Consider the following 22,605-nt stretch of genomic DNA (forward strand, 5'->3'; position numbering starts at 1 on the left):
TACGATAAAAATGATGCAAACACATAATTGATTAGAAATTAACCTTAAATACTTCATTTTCAATCAACCATTTGTTTCTCGTTAAAATACCGAGTAGGATATTGAAGAAGGGAGAAGTTCGGTTTTTATTGCATATATGGACGTTTCAGCCGGAATAGAGCGGTTTTCGTGTACATCTTCCATCGGTAATATAAACGGAAAATCAGGAACATTTTAGTTAATTCTAATGAAAACACATTGGTTTTTATCATTTGTATTGGAAACAACATTGTCATATGTCTTTTCTTGGATCTAAATAATACGAAACCTCGCTCTATGATTTGAAGTTAAAATCCTCATATATGGTAAAATAGTGACTTTTTTCACGTTTTTCATGTAGTGTGATTTTACGTAAATATATTCATTTTTACCAATATTTCGATACTATTTCATGTAGTATCACGATATGTGATTTGGCCTTCAAATCTCAGAATGTCGCATAATATTGCATTTTAAGCAAGTTTTCTTGCATTTTGTTTCGTACGAAAAATCATCGAATTTAGCAATATTTTGACGTTTATCATCCCCTTTTCCTCTATGTGATTTAAAAAAAATATCATCGAATTAGGCAATATTTTGCTGTTTTTCCACGTTTTTTTTTAATTTACAGTTTATGGGTATTAATTCATTATATATACGATAAAAATGATGCAAACACATAATTGATTAGATAATAACCTTAAATACTTCATTTTCAATCAACTATTTGTTTCTCGATAAAATACTGAGTAAGTTATTGAAAAGGGGGGAAGTTCTGTTTTTATTGCATATATCGACGTTTCAGCCGGAATAGAGCGGTTTTCGTGTACATCTTCCATCGGTAATATAAACGGAAAATCAGGAACATTTTTGTTAATTCTAATGAAAACACATTGGTTTTTATCATTTGTATTGGAAACAACATTGTCATATGACTTTTCTTGGATCTAAATAATACGAAACCTCGCTCTATGATTTGAAGTTAAAATCCTCATATATGGTAAAATAGTGACTTTTTTCACGTTTTTCATGTAGTGTGATTTTACGTAAATATATTCGTTTTTACCAATATTTCGATACTATTTCATGTCGTATCACGATACGTGATTTGGCCTTCAAATCTCAGAATTTCGCGTAATATTGCATTTTAAGCAAGTTTTCTTGCATTTTGTTTCGTACGAAAAATCCTCGAATTTAACAATATTTTGACGGTTATCATCTCCTTTTCCTTTATGGGAATAAACAAAATATCATCGAATTAGGCAATATTTTGCTGTTTTTCCAAGTTTTGTGAATTTTCAGTCTATGGGTATTAATTCAATAAATATACGATACAAATGATGCAAACACATAATTGATTAGAAAATAACCTTAAATACTTCATTTTCAATCAACCATTTGTTTCTCGTTAAAATACTGAGTAGGATATTGAAGAGGGGAGAAATTCGGTTTTTATTGCATATATCGACGTTTCAGCCGGAATAGAGCGGTTTTCGTGTACATCTTCCATCGGTAATATAAACGGAAAATCAGGAACATTTTAGTTAATTCTAATGAAAACACATTGGTTTTTATCATTTGTATATTTGAACAACATTGTCATATGTCTTTTCTTGGATCTAAATAATACGAAACCTCGCTCCATGATTTGAAGTTAAAATCCTCATATATGGTAAAATAGTGACTTTTTTCATGTAGTGTTATTTTACGTAAATATATTCGTTTTTACGAATATTTCGATACTATTTCATGTAGTATCACGATACGTGATTTGGCCTTCAAATCTCAGAATTTCGCGTAATATTGCATTTTAAGCAAGTTTTCTTGCATTTTGTTTCGTACGAAAAATCCTCGAATTTAGCAATATTTTGACGTTTATGATCTCCTTTTCCTTTATGGGAATAAACAAAATATCATCGAATTAGGCAATATTTTGCCGTTTTTCCAAGTTTTGTGAATTTTCAGTCTATGGGTATTAATTCAATAAATATACGATACAAATGATGCAAACACATAATTGATTAGACAATAACCTTAAATACTTCATTTTCAATCAACCATTTGTTTCTCGTTAAAATACTGAGTAGGATATTGAAGAGGGGAGAAATTCGGTTTTTATTGCATATATCGACGTTTCAGCCGGATTAGAGCGGTTTTACCTGTACATCTTCCATCTGTAATATAAACAGAAAATCAGGAACATTTTAGTTAATTCTAATGAAAACACATTGTTTTTTATCATTTGTATTGGAAACAACATTGTCATATGTCTTTTCTTGGATCTAAATAATACGAAACCTCGCTCTATGATTTGAAGTTAAAATCCTGAAATATGGTAAAATAGTGACTTTTTCACGTTAATCATGTAGTTTGATATTATGCAAATATATTAATTTTTACCAATATTTCGATACTATTTCATGTAGTATCACGATGTGTGATTTGGCCTTCAAATCTCAGAATGTCGCATAATATTGCATTTTAAGCAAGTTTTCTTGCATTTTGTTTCGTACGAAAAATCACCGAATTTAGCAATATTTCGACGTTTATCATCTCTTTTTCCTCTATGTGATTTAAACAAAATATCATCGAATTAGGCAATATTTTACCGTTTTTCCACGTTTTTTTTTAATTTTCAGTTTATGGGTATTAATTCATTATATATACGATAAAAATGATGCAAACACATAATTGATTAGATAATAACCTTAAATACTTCATTTTCAATCAACTATTTGTTTCTCGATAAAATACTGAGTAAGTTATTGAAAAGGGGGGAAGTTCTGTTTTTATTGCATATATCGACGTTTCAGCCGGAATAGAGCGGTTTTCGTGTACATCTTCCATCGGTAATATAAACGGAAAATCAGGAACATTTTAGTTAATTCTAATGAAAACACATTGGTTTTTATCATTTGTATTGGAAACAACATTGTCATATGTCTTTTCTTGGTTCTAAATAATACGAAACCTCGCTCTATGATTTGAAGTTAAAATCCTCATATATGGTAAAATAGTGACTTTTTTCACGTTTTTCATGTAGTGTGATTTTACGTAAATATATTCGTTTTTACCAATATTTCGATACTATTTCATGTAGTATCACGATACGTGATTTGGCCTTCAAATCTCAGAATTTCGCGTAATATTGTATTTTAAGCAAGTTTTCTTGCATTTTGTTTCGTACGAAAAATCCTCGAATTTAGCAATATTTTGACGGTTATCATCTCCTTTTCCTTTATGGGAATAAACAAAATATCATCGAATTAGGCAATATTTTGCTGTTTTTCCAAGTTTTGTGAATTTTCAGTCTATGAGTATTAATTCAATAAATATACGATACAAATGATGCAAACACATAATTGATTAGAAAATAACCTTAAATACTTCATTTTCAATCAACCATTTGTTTCTCGTTAAAATACTGAGTAGGATATTGAAGAGGGGAGAAATTCGGTTTTTATTGCATATATCGACGTTTCAGCCGGATTAGAGCGGTTTTACCAGTACATCTTCCATCTGTAATATAAACGGAAAATCAGGAACATTTTAGTTAATTCTAATGAAAACACATTGTTTTTTATCATTTGTATTGGAAACAACATTGTCATATGTCTTTTCTTGGATCTAAATAATACGAAACCTCGCTCTATGATTTGAAGTTAAAATCCTGAAATATGGTAAAATAGTGACTTTTTCACGTTAATCATGTAGTTTGATATTACGCAAATATATTAATTTTTACCAATATTTCGATACTATTTCATGTAGTATCACGATATGTGATTTGGCCATCAAATCTCAGAATGTCGCATAATATTGCATTTTAAGCAAGTTTTCTTGCATTTTGTTTCGTACGAAAAATCACCGAATTTAGCAATATTTCGACGTTTATCATCTCTTTTTCCTCTATGTGATTTAAACAAAATATCATCGAATTAGGCAATATTTTACCGTTTTTCCACGTTTTTTTTCAATTTTCAGTTTATGGGTATTAATTCATTATATATACGATAAAAATGATGCAAACACATAATTGATTAGATAATAACCTTAAATACTTCATTTTCAATCAACTATTTGTTTCTCGATAAAATACTGAGTAAGTTATTGAAAAGGGGGGAAGTTCTGTTTTTATTGCATATATCGACGTTTCAGCCGGAATAGAGCGGTTTTCGTGTACATCTTCCATCGGTAATATAAACGGAAAATCAGGAACATTTTAGTTAATTCTAATGAAAACACATTGGTTTTTATCATTTGTATTGGAAACAATATTGTCATATGTCTTTTCTTGGATCTAAATAATACGAAACCTCGCTCTATGATTTGAAGTTAAAATCCTCATATATGGTAAAATAGTAACTTTTTTCACGTTTTTCATGTAGTGTGATTTTACGTAAATATATTCGTTTTTACCAATATTTCGATACTATTTCATGTAGTATCACGATAAGTGATTTGGCCTTCAAATCTCAGAATTTCGCGTAATATTGCATTTTAAGCAAGTTTTCTTGCATTTTGTTTCGTACGAAAAATCCTCGAATTTAGCAATATTTTGACGTTTATGATCTCCTTTTCCTTTATGGGAATAAACAAAATATCATCGAATTAGGCAATATTTTGCCGTTTTTCCAAGTTTTGTGAATTTTCAGTCTATGAGTATTAATTCAATAAATATACGATACAAATGATGCAAACACATAATTGATTAGAAAATAACCTTAAATACTTCATTTTCAATCAACCATTTGTTTCTCGTTAAAATACTGAGTAGGATATTGAAGAGGGGAGAAATTCGGTTTTTATTGCATATATCGACGTTTCAGCCGGATTAGAGCGGTTTTACCTGTACATCTTCCATCTGTAATATAAACGGAAAATCTGGAACATTTTAGTTAATTCTAATGAAAACACATTGTTTTTTATCATTTGTATTGGAAACAACATTGTCATATGTCTTTTCTTGGATCTAAATAATACGAAACCTCGCTCTATGATTTGAAGTTAAAATCCTCAAATATGGTAAAATAGTGACTTTTTCACGTTAATCATGTAGTTTGATATTACGCAAATATATTAATTTTTACCAATATTTCGATACTATTTCATGTAGTATCACGATATGTGATTTGGCCTTCAAATCTCAGAATGTCGCATAATATTGCATTTTAAGCAAGTTTTCTTGCATTTTGTTTCGTACGAAAAATCACCGAATTTAGCAATATTTCGACGTTTATCATCTCTTTTTCCTCTATGTAATTTAAACAAAATATCATCGAATTAGGCAATATTTTACCGTTTTTCCACGTTTTTTTTTAATTTTCAGTTTATGGGTATTAATTCATTATATATACGATAAAAATGATGCAAACACATAATTGATTAGATAATAACCTTAAATACTTCATTTTCAATCAACTATTTGTTTCTCGATAAAATACTGAGTAAGTTATTGAAAAGGGGGGAAGTTCTGTTTTTATTGCATATATCGACGTTTCAGCCGGAATAGAGCGGTTTTCGTGTACATCTTCCATCGGTAATATAAACGGAAAATCAGGAACATTTTAGTTAATTCTAATGAAAACACATTGGTTTTTATCATTTGTATTGGAAACAATATTGTCATATGTCTTTTCTTGGATCTAAATAATACGAAACCTCGCTCTATGATTTGAAGTTAAAATCCTCATATATGGAAAATAGTAACTTTTTTCACGTTTTTCATGTAGTGTGATTTTACGTAAATATATTCGTTTTTACCAATATTTCGATACTATTTCATGTAGTATCACGATACGTGATTTGGCCTTCAAATCTCAGAATTTCGCGTAATATTGCATTTTAAGCAAGTTTTCTTGCATTTTGTTTCGTACGAAAAATCCTCGAATTTAGCAATATTTTGACGTTTATCATCTCCTTTTCCTTTATGGGAATAAACAAAATATCATCGAATTAGGCAATATTTTGCTGTTTTTCCAAGTTTTGTGAATTTTCAGTCTATGAGTATTAATTCAATAAATATACGATACAAATGATGCAAACACATAATTGATTAGAAAATAACCTTAAATACTTCATTTTCAATCAACCATTTGTTTCTCGTTAAAATACTGAGTAGGATATTGAAGAGGGGAGAAATTCGGTTTTTATTGCATATATCGACGTTTCAGCCGGATTAGAGCGGTTTTACCTGTACATCTTCCATCTGTAATATAAACGGAAAATCAGGAACATTTTAGTTAATTCTAATGAAAACACATTGTTTTTTATCATTTGTATTGGAAACAACATTGTCATATGTCTTTTCTTGGATCTAAATAATACGAAACCTCGCTCTATGATTTGAAGTTAAAATCCTGAAATATGGTAAAATAGTGACTTTTTCACGTTAATCATGTAGTTTGATATTACGCAAATATATTAATTTTTACCAATATTTCGATACTATTTCATGTAGTATCACGATATGTGATTTGGCCTTCAAATCTCAGAATGTCGCATAATATTGCATTTTAAGCAAGTTTTCTTGCATTTTGTTTCGTACGAAAAATCACCGAATTTAGCAATATTTCGACGTTTATCATCTCTTTTTCCTCTATGTGATTTAAACAAAATATCATCGAATTAGGCAATATTTTACCGTTTTTCCACGTTTTTTTTCAATTTTCAGTTTATGGGTATTAATTCATTATATATACGATAAAAATGATGCAAACACATAATTGATTAGATAATAACCTTAAATACTTCATTTTCAATCAACTATTTGTTTCTCGATAAAATACTGAGTAAGTTATTGAAAAGGGGGGAAGTTCTGTTTTTATTGCATATATCGACGTTTCAGCCGGAATAGAGCGGTTTTCGTGTACATCTTCCATCGGTAATATAAACGGAAAATCAGGAACATTTTAGTTAATTCTAATGAAAACACATTGGTTTTTATCATTTGTATTGGAAACAATATTGTCATATGTCTTTTCTTGGATCTAAATAATACGAAACCTCGCTCTATGATTTGAAGTTAAAATCCTCATATATGGTAAAATAGTAACTTTTTTCACGTTTTTCATGTAGTGTGATTTTACGTAAATATATTCGTTTTTACCAATATTTCGATACTATTTCATGTAGTATCACGATACGTGATTTGGCCTTCAAATCTCAGAATTTCGCGTAATATTGCATTTTAAGCAAGTTTTCTTGCATTTTGTTTCGTACGAAAAATCCTCGAATTTAGCAATATTTTGACGTTTATGATCTCCTTTTCCTTTATGGGAATAAACAAAATATCATCGAATTAGGCAATATTTTGCCGTTTTTCCAAGTTTTGTGAATTTTCAGTCTATGAGTATTAATTCAATAAATATACGATACAAATGATGCAAACACATAATTGATTAGAAAATAACCTTAAATACTTCATTTTCAATCAACCATTTGTTTCTCGTTAAAATACTGAGTAGGATATTGAAGAGGGGAGAAATTCGGTTTTTATTGCATATATCGACGTTTCAGCCGGATTAGAGCGGTTTTACCTGTACATCTTCCATCTGTAATATAAACGGAAAATCAGGAACATTTTAGTTAATTCTAATGAAAACACATTGTTTTTTATCATTTGTATTGGAAACAACATTGTCATAGGTCTTTTCTTGGATCTAAATAATACGAAACCTCGCTCTATGATTTGAAGTTAAAATCCTCAAATATGGTAAAATAGTGACTTTTTCACGTTAATCATGTAGTTTGATATTACGCAAATATATTAATTTTTACCAATATTTCGATACTATTTCATGTAGTATCACGATATGTGATTTGGCCTTCAAATCTCAGAATGTCGCATAATATTGCATTTTAAGCAAGTTTTCTTGCATTTTGTTTCGTACGAAAAATCACCGAATTTAGCAATATTTCGACGTTTATCATCTCTTTTTCCTCTATGTGATTTAAACAAAATATCATCGAATTAGGCAATATTTTACCGTTTTTCCACGTTTTTTTTTTAATTTTCAGTTTATGGGTATTAATTCATTATATATACGATAAAAATGATGCAAACACATAATTGATTAGATAATAACCTTAAATACTTCATTTTCAATCAACTATTTGTTTCTCGATAAAATACTGAGTAAGTTATTGAAAAGGGGGGAAGTTCTGTTTTTATTGCATATATCGACGTTTCAGCCGGAATAGAGCGGTTTTCGTGTACATCTTCCATCGGTAATATAAACGGAAAATCAGGAACATTTTAGTTAATTCTAATGAAAACACATTGGTTTTTATCATTTGTATTGGAAACAATATTGTCATATGTCTTTTCTTGGATCTAAATAATACGAAACCTCGCTCTATGATTTGAAGTTAAAATCCTCATATATGGAAAATAGTAACTTTTTTCACGTTTTTCATGTAGTGTGATTTTACGTAAATATATTCGTTTTTACCAATATTTCGATACTATTTCATGTAGTATCACGATACGTGATTTGGCCTTCAAATCTCAGAATTTCGCGTAATATTGCATTTTAAGCAAGTTTTCTTGCATTTTGTTTCGTACGAAAAATCCTCGAATTTAGCAATATTTTGACGTTTATCATCTCCTTTTCCTTTATGGGAATAAACAAAATATCATCGAATTAGGCAATATTTTGCCGTTTTTCCAAGTTTTGTGAATTTTCAGTCTATGGGTATTAATTCAATAAATATACGATACAAATGATGCAAACACATAATTGATTAGACAATAACCTTAAATACTTCATTTTCAATCAACCATTTGTTTCTCGTTAAAATACTGAGTAGGATATTGAAGAGGGGAGAAATTCGGTTATTATTGCATATATCGACGTTTCAGCCGGATTAGAGCGGTTTTACCTGTACATCTTCCATCTGTAATATAAACGGAAAATCAGGAACATTTTAGTTAATTCTAATGAAAACACATTGTTTTTTATCATTTGTATTGGAAACAACATTGTCATATGTCTTTTCTTGGATCTAAATAATACGAAACCTCGCTCTATGATTTGAAGTTAAAATCCTCAAATATGGTAAAATAGTGACTTTTTCACGTTAATCATGTAGTTTGATATTACGCAAATATATTAATTTTTACCAATATTTCGATACTATTTCATGTAGTATCACGATATGTGATTTGGCCTTCAAATCTCAGAATGTCGCATAATATTGCATTTTAAGCAAGTTTTCTTGCATTTTGTTTCGTACGAAAAATCACCGAATTTAGCAATATTTCGACGTTTATCATCTCTTTTTCCTCTATGTGATTTAAACAAAATATCATCGAATTAGGCAATATTTTACCGTTTTTCCACGTTTTTTTTCAATTTTCAGTTTATGGGTATTAATTCATTATATATACGATAAAAATGATGCAAACACATAATTGATTAGATAATAACCTTAAATACTTCATTTTCAATCAACTATTTGTTTCTCGATAAAATACTGAGTAAGTTATTGAAAAGGGGGGAAGTTCTGTTTTTATTGCATATATCGACGTTTCAGCCGGAATAGAGCGGTTTTCGTGTACATCTTCCATCGGTAATATAAACGGAAAATCAGGAACATTTTAGTTAATTCTAATGAAAACACATTGGTTTTTATCATTTGTATTGGAAACAATATTGTCATATGTCTTTTCTTGGATCTAAATAATACGAAACCTCGCTCTATGATTTGAAGTTAAAATCCTCATATATGGTAAAATAGTAACTTTTTTCACGTTTTTCATGTAGTGTGATTTTACGTAAATATATTCGTTTTTACCAATATTTCGATACTATTTCATGTAGTATCACGATACGTGATTTGGCCTTCAAATCTCAGAATTTCGCGTAATATTGCATTTTAAGCAAGTTTTCTTGCATTTTGTTTCGTACGAAAAATCCTCGAATTTAGCAATATTTTGACGTTTATGATCTCCTTTTCCTTTATGGGAATAAACAAAATATCATCGAATTAGGCAATATTTTGCCGTTTTTCCAAGTTTTGTGAATTTTCAGTCTATGAGTATTAATTCAATAAATATACGATACAAATGATGCAAACACATAATTGATTAGAAAATAACCTTAAATACTTCATTTTCAATCAACCATTTGTTTCTCGTTAAAATACTGAGTAGGATATTGAAGAGGGGAGAAATTCGGTTTTTATTGCATATATCGACGTTTCAGCCGGATTAGAGCGGTTTTACCTGTACATCTTCCATCTGTAATATAAACGGAAAATCAGGAACATTTTAGTTAATTCTAATGAAAACACATTGTTTTTTATCATTTGTATTGGAAACAACATTGTCATAGGTCTTTTCTTGGATCTAAATAATACGAAACCTCGCTCTATGATTTGAAGTTAAAATCCTCAAATATGGTAAAATAGTGACTTTTTCACGTTAATCATGTAGTTTGATATTACGCAAATATATTAATTTTTACCAATATTTCGATACTATTTCATGTAGTATCACGATATGTGATTTGGCCTTCAAATCTCAGAATGTCGCATAATATTGCATTTTAAGCAAGTTTTCTTGCATTTTGTTTCGTACGAAAAATCACCGAATTTAGCAATATTTCGACGTTTATCATCTCTTTTTCCTCTATGTGATTTAAACAAAATATCATCGAATTAGGCAATATTTTACCGTTTTTCCACGTTTTTTTTTAATTTTCAGTTTATGGGTATTAATTCATTATATATACGATAAAAATGATGCAAACACATAATTGATTAGATAATAACCTTAAATACTTCATTTTCAATCAACTATTTGTTTCTCGATAAAATACTGAGTAAGTTATTGAAAAGGGGGGAAGTTCTGTTTTTATTGCATATATCGACGTTTCAGCCGGAATAGAGCGGTTTTCGTGTACATCTTCCATCGGTAATATAAACGGAAAATCAGGAACATTTTAGTTAATTCTAATGAAAACACATTGGTTTTTATCATTTGTATTGGAAACAATATTGTCATATGTCTTTTCTTGGATCTAAATAATACGAAACCTCGCTCTATGATTTGAAGTTAAAATCCTCATATATGGAAAATAGTAACTTTTTTCACGTTTTTCATGTAGTGTGATTTTACGTAAATATATTCGTTTTTACCAATATTTCGATACTATTTCATGTAGTATCACGATACGTGATTTGGCCTTCAAATCTCAGAATTTCGCGTAATATTGCATTTTAAGCAAGTTTTCTTGCATTTTGTTTCGTACGAAAAATCCTCGAATTTAGCAATATTTTGACGTTTATCATCTCCTTTTCCTTTATGGGAATAAACAAAATATCATCGAATTAGGCAATATTTTGCCGTTTTTCCAAGTTTTGTGAATTTTCAGTCTATGGGTATTAATTCAATAAATATACGATACAAATGATGCAAACACATAATTGATTAGACAATAACCTTAAATACTTCATTTTCAATCAACCATTTGTTTCTCGTTAAAATACTGAGTAGGATATTGAAGAGGGGAGAAATTCGGTTATTATTGCATATATCGACGTTTCAGCCGGATTAGAGCGGTTTTACCTGTACATCTTCCATCTGTAATATAAACGGAAAATCAGGAACATTTTAGTTAATTCTAATGAAAACACATTGTTTTTTATCATTTGTATTGGAAACAACATTGTCATATGTCTTTTCTTGGATCTAAATAATACGAAACCTCGCTCTATGATTTGAAGTTAAAATCCTCAAATATGGTAAAATAGTGACTTTTTCACGTTAATCATGTAGTTTGATATTACGCAAATATATTAATTTTTACCAATATTTCGATACTATTTCATGTAGTATCACGATATGTGATTTGGCCTTCAAATCTCAGAATGTCGCATAATATTGCATTTTAAGCAAGTTTTCTTGCATTTTGTTTCGTACGAAAAATCACCGAATTTAGCAATATTTCGACGTTTATCATCTCTTTTTCCTCTATGTGATTTAAACAAAATATCATCGAATTAGGCAATATTTTACCGTTTTTCCACGTTTTTTTTTAATTTTCAGTTTATGGGTATTAATTCATTATATATACGATAAAAATGATGCAAACACATAATTGATTAGATAATAACCTTAAATACTTCATTTTCAATCAACTATTTGTTTCTCGATAAAATACTGAGTAAGTTATTGAAAAGGGGGGAAGTTCTGTTTTTATTGCATATATCGACGTTTCAGCCGGAATAGAGCGGTTTTCGTGTACATCTTCCATCGGTAATATAAACGGAAAATCAGGAACATTTTAGTTAATTCTAATGAAAACACATTGGTTTTTATCATTTGTATTGGAAACAATATTGTCATATGTCTTTTCTTGGATCTAAATAATACGAAACCTCGCTCTATGATTTGAAGTTAAAATCCTCATATATGGAAAATAGTAACTTTTTTCACGTTTTTCATGTAGTGTGATTTTACGTAAATATATTCGTTTTTACCAATATTTCGATACTATTTCATGTAGTATCACGATACGTGATTTGGCCTTCAAATCTCAGAATTTCGCGTAATATTGCATTTTAAGCAAGTTTTCTTGCATTTTGTTTCGTACGAAAAATCCTCGAATTTAGCAATATTTTGACGTTTATCATCTCCTTTTCCTTTATGGGAATAAACAAAATATCATCGAATTAGGCAATATTTTGCCGTTTTTCCAAGTTTTGTGAATTTTCAGTCTATGGGTATTAATTCAATAAATATACGATACAAATGATGCAAACACATAATTGATTAGACAATAACCTTAAATACTTCATTTTCAATCAACCATTTGTTTCTCGTTAAAATACTGAGTAGGATATTGAAGAGGGGAGAAATTCGGTTATTATTGCATATATCGACGTTTCAGCCGGATTAGAGCGGTTTTACCTGTACATCTTCCATCTGTAATATAAACGGAAAATCAGGAACATTTTAGTTAATTCTAATGAAAACACATTGTTTTTTATCATTTGTATTGGAAACAACATTGTCATATGTCTTTTCTTGGATCTAAATAATACGAAACCTCGCTCTATGATTTGAAGTTAAAATCCTCAAATATGGTAAAATAGTGACTTTTTCACGTTAATCATGTAGTTTGATATTACGCAAATATATTAATTTTTACCAATATTTCGATACTATTTCATGTAGTATCACGATATGTGATTTGGCCTTCAAATCTCAGAATGTCGCATAATATTGCATTTTAAGCAAGTTTTCTTGCATTTTGTTTCGTACGAAAAATCACCGAATTTAGCAATATTTCGACGTTTATCATCTCTTTTTCCTCTATGTGATTTAAACAAAATATCATCGAATTAGGCAATATTTTACCGTTTTTCCACGTTTTTTTTCAATTTTCAGTTTATGGGTATTAATTCATTATATATACGATAAAAATGATGCAAACACATAATTGATTAGATAATAACCTTAAATACTTCATTTTCAATCAACTATTTGTTTCTCGATAAAATACTGAGTAAGTTATTGAAAAGGGGGGAAGTTCTGTTTTTATTGCATATATCGACGTTTCAGCCGGAATAGAGCGGTTTTCGTGTACATCTTCCATCGGTAATATAAACGGAAAATCAGGAACATTTTAGTTAATTCTAATGAAAACACATTGGTTTTTATCATTTGTATTGGAAACAATATTGTCATATGTCTTTTCTTGGATCTAAATAATACGAAACCTCGCTCTATGATTTGAAGTTAAAATCCTCATATATGGTAAAATAGTAACTTTTTTCACGTTTTTCATGTAGTGTGATTTTACGTAAATATATTCGTTTTTACCAATATTTCGATACTATTTCATGTAGTATCACGATACGTGATTTGGCCTTCAAATCTCAGAATTTCGCGTAATATTGCATTTTAAGCAAGTTTTCTTGCATTTTGTTTCGTACGAAAAATCCTCGAATTTAGCAATATTTTGACGTTTATGATCTCCTTTTCCTTTATGGGAATAAACAATATATCATCGAATTAGGCAATATTTTGCCGTTTTTCCAAGTTTTGTGAATTTTCAGTCTATGAGTATTAATTCAATAAATATACGATACAAATGATGCAAACACATAATTGATTAGAAAATAACCTTAAATACTTCATTTTCAATCAACCATTTGTTTCTCGTTAAAATACTGAGTAGGATATTGAAGAGGGGAGAAATTCGGTTTTTATTGCATATATCGACGTTTCAGCCGGATTAGAGCGGTTTTACCTGTACATCTTCCATCTGTAATATAAACGGAAAATCAGGAACATTTTAGTTAATTCTAATGAAAACACATTGTTTTTTATCATTTGTATTGGAAACAACATTGTCATATGTCTTTTCTTGGATCTAAATAATACGAAACCTCGCTCTATGATTTGAAGTTAAAATCCTCAAATATGGTAAAATAGTGACTTTTTCACGTTAATCATGTAGTTTGATATTACGCAAATATATTAATTTTTACCAATATTTCGATACTATTTCATGTAGTATCACGATATGTGATTTGGCCTTCAAATCTCAGAATGTCGCATAATATTGCATTTTAAGCAAGTTTTCTTGCATTTTGTTTCGTACGAAAAATCACCGAATTTAGCAATATTTCGACGTTTATCATCTCTTTTTCCTCTATGTGATTTAAACAAAATATCATCGAATTAGGCAATATTTTACCGTTTTTCCACGTTTTTTTTTAATTTTCAGTTTATGGGTATTAATTCATTATATATACGCTAAAAATGATGCAAACACATAATTGATTAGATAATAACCTTAAATACTTCATTTTCCATCAACTATTTGTTTCTCGATAAAATACTGAGTAAGTTATTGAAAAGGGGGGAAGTTCTGTTTTTATTGCATATATCGACGTTTCAGCCGGAATAGAGCGGTTTTCGTGTACATCTTCCATCGGTAATATAAACGGAAAATCAGGAACATTTTAGTTAATTCTAATGAAAACACATTGGTTTTTATCATTTGTATTGGAAACAATATTGTCATATGTCTTTTCTTGGATCTAAATAATACGAAACTTCGCTCTATGATTTGAAGTTAAAATCCTCATATATGGAAAATAGTAACTTTTTTTCACGTTTTTCATGTAGTGTGATTTTACGTAAATATATTCGTTTTTACCAATATTTCGATACTATTTCATGTAGTATCACGATACGTGATTTGGCCTTCATATCTCAGAATTTCGCGTAATATTGCATTTTAAGCAAGTTTTCTTGCATTTTGTTTCGTACGAAAAATCCTCGAATTTAGCAATATTTTGACGTTTATCATCTCCTTTTCCTTTATGGGAATAAACAAAATATCATCGAATTAGGCAATATTTTGCCGTTTTTCCAAGTTTTGTGAATTTTCAGTCTATGGGTATTAATTCAATAAATATACGATACAAATGATGCAAACACATAATTGATTAGACAATAACCTTAAATACTTCATTTTCAATCAACCATTTGTTTCTCGTTAAAATACTGAGTAGGATATTGAAGAGGGGAGAAATTCGGTTATTATTGCATATATCGACGTTTCAGCCGGATTAGAGCGGTTTTACCTGTACATCTTCCATCTGTAATATAAACGGAAAATCAGGAACATTTTAGTTAATTCTAATGAAAACACATTGTTTTTTATCATTTGTATTGGAAACAACATTTTCATATGTCTTTTCTTGGATCTAAATAATACGAAACCTCGCTCTATGATTTGAAGTTAAAATCCTCAAATATGGTAAAATAGTGACTTTTTCACGTTAATCATGTAGTTTGATATTACGCAAATATATTAATTTTTACCAATATTTCGATACTATTTCATGTAGTATCACGATATGTGATTTGGCCTTCAAATCTCAGAATGTCGCATAATATTGCATTTTAAGCAAGTTTTCTTGCATTTTGTTTCGTACGAAAAATCACCGAATTTAGCAATATTTCGACGTTTATCATCTCTTTTTCCTCTATGTGATTTAAACAAAATATCATCGAATTAGGCAATATTTTACCGTTTTTCCACGTTTTTTTTTAATTTTCAGTTTATGGGTATTAATTCATTATATATACGATAAAAATGATGCAAACACATAATTGATTAGATAATAACCTTAAATACTTCATTTTCAATCAACTATTTGTTTCTCGATAAAATACTGAGTAAGTTATTGAAAAGGGGGGAAGTTCTGTTTTTATTGCATATATCGACGTTTCAGCCGGAATAGAGCGGTTTTCGTGTACATCTTCCATCGGTAATATAAACGGAAAATCAGGAACATTTTAGTTAATTCTAATGAAAACACATTGGTTTTTATCATTTGTATTGGAAACAACATTGTCATATGTCTTTTCTTGGATCTAAATAATACGAAACCTCGCTCTATGATTTGAAGTTAAAATCCTCATATATGGTAAAATAGTGACTTTTTTCACGTTTTTCATGTAGTGTGATTTTACGTAAATATATTCGTTTTTACCAATATTTCGATACTATTTCATTTAGTATCACGATACGTGATTTGGCCTTCAAATCTCAGAATTTCGCGTAATATTGTATTTTAAGCAAGTTTTCTTGCATTTTGTTTCGTACGAAAAATCCTCGAATTTAGCAATATTTTGACGGTTATCATCTCCTTTTCCTTTATGGGAATAAACAAAATATCATCGAATTAGGCAATATTTTGCCGTTTTTCCAAGTTTTGTGAATTTTCAGTCTATGAGTATTAATTCAATAAATATACGATACAAATGATGCAAACACATAATTGATTATAAAATAACCTTAAATACTTCATTTTCAATCAACCATTTGTTTCTCGTTAAAATACTGAGTAGGATATTGAAGAGGGGAGAAATTCGGTTTTTATTGCATATATCGACGTTTCAGCCGGATTAGAGCGGTTTTACCTGTACATCTTCCATCTGTAATATAAACGGAAAATCAGGAACATTTTAGTTAATTCTAATGAAAACACATTGTTTTTTATCATTTGTATTGGAAACAACATTGTCATATGTCTTTTCTTGGATCTAAATAATACGAAACCTCGCTCTATGATTTGAAGTTAAAATCCTCAAATATGGTAAAATAGTGACTTTTTCACGTTAATCATGTAGTTTGATATTACGCAAATATATTAATTTTTACCAATATTTCGATACTATTTCATGTAGTATCACGATATGTGATTTGGCCTTCAAATCTTAGAATGTCGCATAATATTGCATTTTAAGCAAGTTTTCTTGCATTTTGTTTCGTACGAAAAATCATCGAATTTAGCAATATTTTGATGTTTATCATCCCCTTTTCCTCTATGTGATTTAAAAAAAATATCATCGAATTAAGCAACATTTTGCTGTTTTTCCACGTTTTTTTTGAATTTTCAGTTTTTGGGTATTAATTCGTTATATATACGATAAAAATGATGCAAACACATAATTGATTAGATAATAACCTTAAATACTTCATTTTCAATCAACTATTTGTTTCTCGATAAAATACTGAGTAAGTTATTGAAAAGGGGGGAAGTTCTGTTTTTATTGCATATATCGACGTTTCAGCCGGAATAGAGCGGTTTTCGTGTACATCTTCCATCGGTAATATAAACGGAAAATCAGGAACATTTTAGTTAATTCTAATGAAAACACATTGGTTTTTATCATTTGTATTGGAAACAACATTGTCATATGTCTTTTCTTGGATCTAAATAATACGAAACCTCGCTCTATGATTTGAAGTTAAAATCCTCATATATGGTAAAATAGTGACTTTTTTCACGTTTTTCATGTAGTGTGATTTTACGTAAATATATTCGTTTTTACCAATATTTCGATACTATTTCATTTAGTATCACGATACGTGATTTGGCCTTCAAATCTCAGAATTTCGCGTAATATTGTATTTTAAGCAAGTTTTCTTGCATTTTGTTTCGTACGAAAAATCCTCGAATTTAGCAATATTTTGACGGTTATCATCTCCTTTTCCTTTATGGGAATAAACAAAATATCATCGAATTAGGCAATATTTTGCCGTTTTTCCAAGTTTTGTGAATTTTCAGTCTATGAGTATTAATTCAATAAATATACGATACAAATGATGCAAACACATAATTGATTATAAAATAACCTTAAATACTTCATTTTCAATCAACCATTTGTTTCTCGTTAAAATACTGAGTAGGATATTGAAGAGGGGAGAAATTCGGTTTTTATTGCATATATCGACGTTTCAGCCGGATTAGAGCGGTTTTACCTGTACATCTTCCATCTGTAATATAAACGGAAAATCAGGAACATTTTAGTTAATTCTAATGAAAACACATTGTTTTTTATCATTTGTATTGGAAACAACATTGTCATATGTCTTTTCTTGGATCTAAATAATACGAAACCTCGCTCTATGATTTGAAGTTAAAATCCTCAAATATGGTAAAATAGTGACTTTTTCACGTTAATCATGTAGTTTGATATTACGCAAATATATTAATTTTTACCAATATTTCGATACTATTTCATGTAGTATCACGATATGTGATTTGGCCTTCAAATCTTAGAATGTCGCATAATATTGCATTTTAAGCAAGTTTTCTTGCATTTTGTTTCGTACGAAAAATCATCGAATTTAGCAATATTTTGATGTTTATCATCCCCTTTTCCTCTATGTGATTTAAAAAAAATATCATCGAATTAAGCAACATTTTGCTGTTTTTCCACGTTTTTTTTGAATTTTCAGTTTTTGGGTATTAATTCGTTATATATACGATAAAAATGATGCAAACACATAATTGATTAGATAATAACCTTAAATACTTCATTTTCAATCAACTATTTGTTTCTCGATAAAATACTGAGTAAGTTATTGAAAAGGGGGGAAGTTCTGTTTTTATTGCATATATCGACGTTTCAGCCGGAATAGAGCGGTTTTCGTGTACATCTTCCATCGGTAATATAAACGGAAAATCAGGAACATTTTAGTTAATTCTAATGAAAACACATTGGTTTTTATCATTTGTATTGGAAACAACATTGTCATATGTCTTTTCTTGGATCTAAATAATACGAAACCTCGCTCTATGATTTGAAGTTAAAATCCTCATATATGGTAAAATAGTGACTTTTTTCACGTTTTTCATGTAGTGTGATTTTACGTAAATATATTCGTTTTTACCAATATTTCGATACTATTTCATGTAGTATCACGATACGTGATTTGGCCTTCAAATCTCAGAATTTCGCGTAATATTGCATTTTAAGCAAGTTTTCTTGCATTTTGTTTCGTACGAAAAATCCTCGAATTTAGCAATATTTTGACGTTTATCATCTCCTTTTCCTTTATGGGAATAAACAAAATATCATCGAATTAGGCAATATTTTGCCGTTTTTCCAAGTTTTGTGAATTTTCAGTCTATGGGTATTAATTCAATAAATATACGATACAAATGATGCAAACACATAATTGATTAGAAAATAACCTTAAATACTTAATTTTCAATCAACCATTTGTTTCTCGTTAAAATACTGAGTAGGATATTGAAGAGGGGAGAAATTCGGTTTTTATTGCATATATCGACGTTTCAGCCGGATTAGAGCGGTTTTACCTGTACATCTTCCATCTGTAATATAAACGGAAAATCAGGAACATTTTAGTTAATTCTAATGAAAACACATTGTTTTTTATCATTTGTATTGGAAACAACATTGTCATATGTCTTTTCTTGGATCTAAATAATACGAAACCTCGCTCTATGATTTGAAGTTAAAATCCTCAAATATGGTAAAATAGTGACTTTTTCACGTTAATCATGTAGTTTGATATTACGCAAATATATTAATTTTTACCAATATTTCGATTTTATTTCATGTAGTATCACGATATGTGATTTGGCCTTCAAATCTCAGAATGTTGCATAATATTGCATTTTAAGCAAGTTTTCTTGCATTTTGTTTCGTACGAAAAATCACCGAATTTAGCAATATTTCGACGTTTATCATCTCTTTTTCCTCTATGTGATTTAAACAAAATATCATCGAATTAGGCAATATTTTACCGTTTTTCCACGTTTTTTTTTAATTTTCAGTTTATGGGTATTAATTCATTATATATACGATAAAAATGATGCAAACACATAATTGATTAGATAATAACCTTAAATACTTCATTTTCAATCAACTATTTGTTTCTCGATAAAATACTGAGTAAGTTATTGAAAAGGGGGGAAGTTCTGTTTTTATTGCATATATCGACGTTTCAGCCGGAATAGAGCGGTTTTCGTGTACATCTTCCATCGGTAATATAAACGGAAAATCAGGAACATTTTAGTTAATTCTAATGAAAACACATTGGTTTTTATCATTTGTATTGGAAACAACATTGTCATATGTCTTTTCTTGGATTTAAATAATACGAAACCTCGCTCTATGATTTGAAGTTAAAATCCTCATATATGGTAAAATAGTGACTTTTTTCACGTTTTTCATGTAGTGTGATTTTACGTAAATATATTCGTTTTTACCAATATTTCGATACTATTTCATGTAGTATCACGATACGTGATTTGGCCTTCAAATCTCAGAATTTCGCGTAATATTGTATTTTAAGCAAGTTTTCTTGCATTTTGTTTCGTACGAAAAATCCTCGAATTTAGCAATATTTTGACGGTTATCATCTCCTTTTCCTTTATGGGAATAAACAAAATATCATCGAATTAGGCAATATTTTGCTGTTTTTCCAAGTTTTGTGAATTTTCAGTCTATGAGTATTAATTCAATAAATATACGATACAAATGATGCAAACACATAATTGATTAGAAAATAACCTTAAATACTTCATTTTCAATCAACCATTTGTTTCTCGTTAAAATACTGAGTAGGATATTGAAGAGGGGAGAAATTCGGTTTTTATTGCATATATCGACGTTTCAGCCGGATTAGAGCGGTTTTACCTGTACATCTTCCATCTGTAATATAAACGGAAAATCAGGAACATTTTAGTTAATTCTAATGAAAACACATTGTTTTTTATCATTTGTATTGGAAACAACATTGTCATATGTCTTTTCTTGGATCTAAATAATACGAAACCTCGCTCTATGATTTGAAGTTAAAATCCTCATATATGGTAAAATAGTGACTTTTTCACGTTAATCATGTAGTTTGATATTACGCAAATATATTAATTTTTACCAATATTTCGATTCTATTTCATGTAGTATCACGATATGTGATTTGGCCTTCAAATCTCAGAATGTTGCATAATATTGCATTTTAAGCAAGTTTTCTTGCATTTTGTTTCGTACGAAAAATCACCGAATTTAGCAATATTTCGACGTTTATCATCTCTTTTTCCTCTATGTGATTTAAACAAAATATCATCGAATTAGGCAATATTTGGCCGTTTTTCCACGTTTCTTTGAATTCCTAGTTTATGGGTGTTAATTCATTATATATACGATAAAAATGATGCAAACACATAATTGATTAGATAATAACCTTAAATACTTCATTTTCAATCAACCATTTGTTTCTCGGTAAAATACCGAGTAGGATATTGAAGAAGGGAGAAGTTCGGCTTTTATTGCATATATCGACGTTTCAGCCGGAATAGAGCGGTTTTCGTGTACATCTTCCATCGGTAATATAAACGGAAAATCAGGAACATTTTAGTTAATTCTAATGAAAACACATTGGTTTTTATCATTTGTATTGGAAACAACATTGTCATATGTCTTTTATTGGATCTAAATAATACGAAACCTCGCTCTATGATTTGAAGTTAAAATCCTCATATATGGTAAAATAGTGACTTTTTCACATTTTTCATGTAGTGTGATTTTACGTAAATATATTCATTTTTACCAATATTTCGATGCTAATTCATGTAGTATCACGATATGTAATTTGGCCTTCAAATCTCAGAATGTCGCATAATATTGCATTTTAAGCAAGTTTTCTTGCATTTTGTTTCGTACGAAAAATCACCGAATTTAGCAATATTTTGAAGTTTATCATCTCCTTTTCCTTTATGTGATTTAAACAAATTATCATCGAATTAGGCAATATTTTGCCGTTTTTCCACGTTTTGTGAATTTTCAGTCTATGGGTATTAATTCAATAAATATACGATAAAAATGATGCAAACACATAATTGATTAGAAATTAAACTTAAATACTTCATTTTCAATCAACCATTTGTTTCTCGTTAAAATACCGAGTAGGATATTGAAGAAGGGAGAAGTTCGGCTTTTATTGCATATATCGACGTTTCAGCCGGAATAGAGCGGTTTTCGTGTACATCTTCCATCGGTAATATAAACGGAAAATCAGGAACATTTTAGTTAATTCTAATGAAAACACATTGGTTTTTATCATTTGTATTGGAAACAACATTGTCATATGTCTTTTCTTGGATCTAAATAATACGAAACTTCGCTCTATGATTTGAAGTTAAAATCCTCATATATGGTAAAATAGTGACTTTTTTCACGTTTTTCATGTAGTGTGATTTTACGTAAATATATTCGTTTTTACCAATATTTCGATACTA

Source organism: Procambarus clarkii, chromosome 28 (assembly GCF_040958095.1).
Source record: "Procambarus clarkii isolate CNS0578487 chromosome 28, FALCON_Pclarkii_2.0, whole genome shotgun sequence".
Classification (NCBI taxonomy): domain Eukaryota; kingdom Metazoa; phylum Arthropoda; class Malacostraca; order Decapoda; family Cambaridae; genus Procambarus; species Procambarus clarkii.